General features: G+C 39.1%; 1 pseudogene across 1 annotated transcript; it reads right to left on the reverse strand.

Moving 5' to 3' along the window:
• Window positions 1-3869: 3869 nt before the first annotated feature.
• Window positions 3870-6611, reverse strand: LOC128574121 (pentatricopeptide repeat domain-containing protein 3, mitochondrial-like; annotated as a pseudogene). The gene has a single exon (XR_008376631.1). The product of XR_008376631.1 is annotated as a pentatricopeptide repeat domain-containing protein 3, mitochondrial-like (transcript).
• Window positions 6612-7705: the final 1094 nt, after the last annotated feature.

Consider the following 7705-nt stretch of genomic DNA (forward strand, 5'->3'; position numbering starts at 1 on the left):
AGAGACACACAGACATATACACAGACACACTCACAGAGACACCCACACAGACACAAACAGAGATACACACAGAGACACACACACAGACACACAAAGGCACAGACAAACATACAATTAGACACACAGAAACACATACACAGACACAAAGAGAGACACAGACACACACAAAGACACACAAGAAACACACAGACTCAAACACACAGAAACACAAACACAGACACACAGAGACACAGACAGGCACACACAGAGACACACAGACACACGCACACACACAGACAAACACACAGAGACACGCACAGACTCACACATAGGCACACATACGTAGACACACAGACATATAGACACACTCACAGACACACACACAGCAATACACACAGAGACACACACAGACACACATAGACACAGGCAGACATACAGAGAAACACAAACATACAGACACTCAGAGACACACAGTCACAAACAGAGACACACACTCAGTGACGCACAGAGATACATACACAGACATATGCAGAGACACATACATAGACACACACACAGACACACCCAGAGACACACACAGACACACATAGACACACATACAGACACACACAGACAATCTGAGACAAACACAGACACACACACGCAAACACATAGAGACACAGACAAGACCCACACTCAGACATGCACACAGAGACACACAGACACACACAGGGATGCAGACACAGACACATACAAAGACACATGTAGAGAAATACACGCAGACACACACAGAGACACACACATAGACACAAACAGAGACCCACACACAGAGACTCACACACACACACACAGACACATACAGAGAGACACACAGAGGAAGATGCAGAGACACACACAGACACACAATCACACACACATAGACACACACAGAGACACACACACAGATACATAAACTGACAGACACACACACTCAGAGACAAACATACACAGGCACACAGAGACACACACACAGAGTCACACAGACACACACACAGATACATAAACAGACACACACCCAGACACACACGGACACTCGGAGACAGAGACACACACACAGAGATACACACACAGAGACACACACAGCCACACACGACTAGGGGCTGCTCTCAGAAACTTCATTTTGGGACACTGAGGCAGTTGTCAGTTGGCTCTCCAATAAAGGACTCCCCTGAAAATTTGGCTCGTGTGGCTGTGTGATCTCTGGGGGAACTTCTGGGCGTAACACTAGGATTAAGGGTGTCATGCACAACACCTGGCCTTTCTTTACTATTTATGTATAGTTCTGAGTCTCTATTGAGAACTCTGTGTCCTCCATCTATGTGTCTATTGTTGTACTAATATCATGCTTTTTTGGTTACTATAGTCTTGCAGTATAATTTGAAGATTGGAAATGTAATGCCTCCAGATGTGGATTGCATTGGCTAGTCAGGCTCTTTTGTGATTCCGTGTGAAAATTAGGATTTTTTTCTCTAATTCTTTCCAAAATGCTGTTGGCATTTTAATGGGAATTGTATTGAATCTGTAAGTCATATTTGGGCAATATGACATTTTAGCAATGTTGATTCTTCCAGTGTTTTGTCATTCACGTAATCTACAATTTCTTTCATTAGTGTTTTCTAGTTCTTACTTTAGAGATTTTTACTTCCTTGGTTAAATGTATTGCTAGGCATTTTATGTTATTTTGTAGCTATTGTGAATGGTATTGAATTTTTGATGTGATGATCACCTTAGCATTTATTAGTGTATAAAAATGCTACTGATTTGTGTACATTAATTTTGTAACCTGAGATAATTAAATTTATTTATTAATTCTAGGAGTCTTTTGGAGGAGGCTTTACGGTTTTCTAGATTTAAGATCATCTCATTGGCAGCAGGGATAGTGTAACTTTTTTTTTGTTTTCTGACTTGAGTGTCCTTTATTTTTTTCTATTATCTGATTTCTCTGGCTGGGACTTCCAGCACTATGTTGAGTAGAAGTGGTGAGAGTGAGCATCGTCCGGTCTCAATTCTTACTGGGAATGCTTTTAACTTTATCTCATTCAGAATAGTGTTTGAATTAAAGGCCATTCACAATCAGAAAGGATTTGGAAGGGGTTTGTCTTGTGAACTAAAATAAAATCTTACGTCCCCCTCCACCAGCAACTAACTGAATGGAACCCCCCCCCCTTGGCCAAGGGGATCCCTTAAATTGAGTTGCTAGCCAGCAGAGAGGAAATCTGACATGTCTCATCATGCTCCCTCCTCTTATTAGAGATGCCCTCTGTGACTCACAACAGTCAAAGGCTGTGGAAGACTTACCTGCACGTCCTCAATATACACAACAAACCAGTTGATTCTGTCCAGTGCTTTGTCTCCGATTAACAAACCCTTTACCTTAAGCATGTCTTTTTGCTGACTCCTGGTCTTTTAGCCAAAGTCTAACTCTTCCAGACAATTATCAGGTAAAGAATCTTTAAACCCACGTATAAATCTGTGAGCCCCAACCCACCAGATGTCCCAGCTTTTTGTGCCAAACCAATGTATGTTTTCTGCTTATTGATTTATAACTTCACCTGTAATTCCTATCTCCTAAAACCAAACTGCAAACCCATAACTGGGAGTCCACTTGCTCAAGGCTTCCTGGGTGTGGCTCTGGGTCATAGTCTTCAAATTTGGCTTAGCATAAACCTCTTTAAATTATTTTTACAAGTATGGCTTCTTTTCCATTGACATCATATGTAGTTTTTATTATGTTGATGTATGTATTTATTCTGTCTATGCCTATTTTGCTGAGGGTTTTTTATGATTAACACTTGCTGGTGTAGGGTGAGGGGAAATGTGCCCTTTCCCCCCAAAAAGTGGCTGAAAGACCAACTCACAATTAAGGCAGGATAGTAAGAGAAATGTTTATTTCCAAATATCATGCACATGGGGAGAATTACAGGAGTCATCTCCCAATGTTTTAATGATGGCCAGATACCTTTTAAGATGCCTTTTAGAAGGGAGGGGGAGAATGTGGAGTACAGGAGCAGCAGGTGAATGCTAAGAAGGATGAATAGATGGGGGGAAATGAATTGACTTGTAAATTAACCTGAGAGACAGTTATTATGTTTTAAACAATTTGCAGTAGGTCTGATAGCCTTCAGGGTGAACAAAGAAAGTTAGTTTTGCCCCTTTGATATTTTGATCACATTGGTCAGGTTTTATGTAGATAGAGAAGAAGCCCCTTCCAAATGCTTTCTGATTGTGAATGGCCTTTAATTCAAAATATTCTTTATACAAGTAGTCAATTTTGGAGTGAAATTTCCTTAGCTCCTTCACTGGATTTTAGTGAATGTTCTTACTGTATCTATCGAAATAATCATATGATACTTGTTTTAAATTCTGCTTATGTAGTGAATCACATTTCTTGATTTGCATATGTTAATCCATCTTTGTATCCCTGGGAGGAAATTCACTTGTCATGGTAAACTATACTTTTCATGTGATCTTGGGTTTGTTTTGCTAGTGTTTTCTTGATTGTTTTTGGATAGATGTTAATCAGGCCTGTAGTTATCTTTTTGTTGTTGTTGTATTCATTCCTGGCTTTGGTATTAGGTTGGTATTGACTTCATTAAATGAATTAGAGAGGATTTCCTCTTTCTAATCTTATGTAACAGTCTCAGTAGGACAGGTACCAGTTCTTCTTTGTATGTCTGGTAAGAATCACTATGATCTGGTTTTTGTCTTTTTGAGGAGGAAGCATATGTTTTATTGCTAATTTATTCTCACTACTTGTTGGTATGTTTAGAATTTCTATTTTTCTCCAACTCAGCTTGGGAGGTTGTGTGATTGCAGGAATTTATTCATTTTCTCTAGAATTTTTATTTTTTATTTATTTATTTTTTTACATTAATCACTTGTGCAGTCTCAACTGCCATTATCCTGTTTAATCAGTTATAAGATGTATAATTTTTCACATATAAATATTCCCAAAATTGGGATACTACTGACCCAACAGTACTTGTGATGTAATTAGACACTGTCTCTTAAGAAGAAAGGATCAACATCTTAGCAACACATCACGCCAACAAAAGCTTTAGTCCAGTAGCAGGGAGAGGGTACTGTGAGGTCAGCCTACCAGCACTTCAGATATACAGATCTTATCCTGACCACAAGAGCTGCAGCTTACATGGTAAGCCTGGAATGCTACAGTTAATAGGTGGTTTGGCTAGTAGCAAATTATAACGTAGCATCTGTCCAGTGTTTCACAGTACCAAAATTCACCAAATCTGCATCCTCTATTTCTTTGAAACATTGTTAAATATTAGTATCTGTTTTCAAGTGTGAGTCCAGCAGCTACGGTGATGTCATCATTACTACTGAATATCCCACTTTCATTTGCCTTCATTGATGTCACTGTCGCTGTCACTGCTGCTGTCACTATCACTGTCACTGGTCCATGCAGTTAGGTTTTCTAGGGCTTCCTTTTGTTCCTGGCTGATGGCAAAGTCAGTCATTACTCTCTGGAAAAGGCTCTCGCAAATAGGTAAGCTGAAAGCACTCGCCAGTTTTACCACTTCAATGGCCTGGGCAGGGCTATTGGACACTTTTGCACTGTCCATGAACTCATTCAGCAACTCATTTCTAGGGATCTTATTATGCTTCCTGAAAAGCCCCAACATTTTCCATGCTTCATGGGTTCTCCCAGCCCTTAAAAAGAGGACAGCTATACAGTTGAGAGGGATGGCTGGCCAATCTGGAGCAGTCTGTCTGCCATCTTGGCTTTCATAAGCAGATTTGATGTCAGCGGCACAGTCAGCAAACTCCTCCAGAAGCTCTGGTGGATGCTTATCCCTTGCCATAAGAATCAGAATCTCTTCCTTCAGGTCATTGTGGAAAGTATGACCACATTCTTTACTATCTTTCCAAATCCGAGGAATCACTTCTAGCCGATTGGCCACATCCAATGCTTGGAGAAGATCTACCAATGTTTGGGAGTGGGGAAAGAAAACTGAAGGTATCAGGTCCTTATACCACTTCAAGGTGACATCAATTTGTTCCATTAGACAAATTAAAGTGAAGAACTTGGAATAATAGAAATGACGGCGATAATCAGGTCCCATAAATTTCCGGTTATCTCCAGTGTTTAAAAGGCCATGTACTTGGTAAGCAAGTTCCAGATCTCTGAGAGATGAGCAAACTCTCATGGCTGACTGAAAAAACATACCATCAACCAGATCCTTTGGAGAAAATTTCTTTCCCATTAATTCATTCATTATATCATAGATGATCAGGGATGATCCTTTTGAAATGTTTTCATGTTGATAAAATAGCTGAATAATATGGTGATATGTTGCAAGCGAGGGTTCTATTCCAATGGCTTTCATTTCTCGTAAGGTCTGTATTGCTGGCAATCTTGCAAGTACATGAAATCTTCGGAGACATTTCAAAATGGTATTAAAAGTCTGTAGATTTGGTTTCACCTTCTGTGCAACCATTTGTTTCAGTAGCTCCAGTGTTTTATTCCATTTTTCCTCAAAACCCGCATTCAGCCCCAACATTGTTGCTTCAATCAATGCACTGAATGTGTATACATCAGCATGGAGTCTGTTGTTTAATAATTCAGTGTACAAGTTTAATGCCGGCTCATAAGCTCGATGTTTCACCATCCCTCAGATCACTGTGCAGTAGGAATGTGAATTTTTCTCTGGCATCAATGTAAAGATTCTCTCAGCATTGTTTTTTGCGCTCCATGTAGCTCCAATCTGATGACCAGCCTTCTTCCTGAATTTCTTGTTACTTTCCTCTTCCAATTCCTCTGACGGTTCAGTTTGCTGAAAAGGATAATCAGTGGAGGGCTCGTGGTCACCATAGTAACACAGTAAATCCAAGAGATTATTTGTTGTTTCAAGAGACACAGTGGTTCCTGCTTGCAAAAGCTGATCAAACAGGTCCACAGAGGATTTGACTTTTTTGAGCTTGATTCGTTCCTTTAGGGCAGCTTCACTTACTTCTTCCATCTGAGGTTCAAAGCACTCAGGCATTAAACACGGTATATGTGGTTCAGCTATGTCCTTTTGAAAATATTTGGGATGTGAATTAATAATAAACTTTGCTGCATTCTCCCCAGACTTCTTTGCCAGTAAAAATGAACGAGATTCCACAGAAGATGCTGGAATAAGGTAGGGATCATCTTGAAATGCATAAGGTGCAGCTGTGGTGTCCCTGTTTACTGTGGAAGCAAGTGCCTGAAGAACGGCCACTTTATCCCAAGATTTCTTTCTTGGAATAACCACTTCTTCAATCCTTGTTACATCAGTTCCTTCAACTTTTGGGAGGGTTGTACTTCCAGAATAAAATCTGAAACTTGATATTCGTTCACAAAGTCCTGCACGTTGACCCTTCAATGACAGGTAAAGCCTGCTGTGGATCCTGAAGCAAACTGAACCAGTCACCGCCATCTTTCGTTTCCTCTAGAATTTTTAGATTGTGTTCACAGAGGTGTTCATAGTAGTCTCAGAAGATCTTTTGCATTTCTATGATATCATGATATAATGTCTCCTTTTACATTTCTGATTGACCTTATTTCAATCATTTTCTTCTTTTCTCAGTTAATCTACCCAGTGGTCTATCAATTCTTTTCTTTTCTTTTTATTTTTTTTTGTGTAGTATATCAGTTTTATTTGTCTTTTCAAAGAATCAAATTTTTGTTTTCTTGATCCTTTATATTGTTCTTTTTTGTTTCAATTTTATTTAGTTCTCCTCTGATTTTTTGTTATTTCTTGTCTTCTACCAGCTTGGGGTTTGGTTTGTTTTTATTTTTCTAGAACCCCAATGTGTGACATTAGGTTATTAATTTGTGATATTTCTGTCTTTTATTTATTTATTTTTGGGGGAGACAGAGTTGCAGGCTCTCACCCTGGGTAGAGTGCTGTGGCATCACAGCTCACAGCAACCTCAAACACTTGGGTTTAAGTGATTATCTTGCCTCAGCCTCCAAAGTAGTTGGGACTACAGGCAACCACCACAATGGCCACTGTTTTCTTGTTGCAGTTGTCATTGTTGTTTGGCAGGCCTGGCTGGATTCAAACCTGCCAGCTTTGGTGTATGTGGCTGGCACTCTAGCCGTTGAGCTACAGGCATCAAGCCTATGATATTTCTGTGTTTTAATCGGAAGTATTTAGTGCTATAAACTTCTCTCTTAGCTCTGCTTTTAACTTACCCCAGAGATTTTGTTAGTTCGTCTTTTAATTTAAAAAATGTTTTTTAAATTTTGCACCTTCATTTCATTGTTGATCTCAAAGTTAACTTAGTATTATGCCTTTTAATTTGCATGTATTTGTATGGTTTTGAAAATTTCTTTTAGAATTGATTTCTAGTTTTATTCCACTGTAGTCTGAGACAATTCATAGTATTATTTTGATTTTTATCAATTTTTTGATACTTGTTTAGTGGCCTAACATATGATCTATCTTGGATAATGATGTCCCATGTTCTTATGAGAAGAACATAAATCTATACTTTGGGAGTAAAATATTCTGTAAATGTCTGTTAAGTACACTTGTTCTAGAGTCCTGTCTTATTCAGTGTTTCTTTGCTGTCCAGTTTTGTCATTGGAGTGTTGAAGTGCCCCACTATTAATATGTTGTTTGTTTCTTTTCTTAGATCAAGTGGTATTTCTTTTATGAATCTGGGACTCTGGTGTTAGGTGCATGTATATTTAGGATTGTTAGATCTAATTGTTGAA

Source organism: Nycticebus coucang, chromosome 21 (genome assembly GCF_027406575.1).
Source record: "Nycticebus coucang isolate mNycCou1 chromosome 21, mNycCou1.pri, whole genome shotgun sequence".
Classification (NCBI taxonomy): Eukaryota; Metazoa; Chordata; class Mammalia; order Primates; family Lorisidae; genus Nycticebus; species Nycticebus coucang.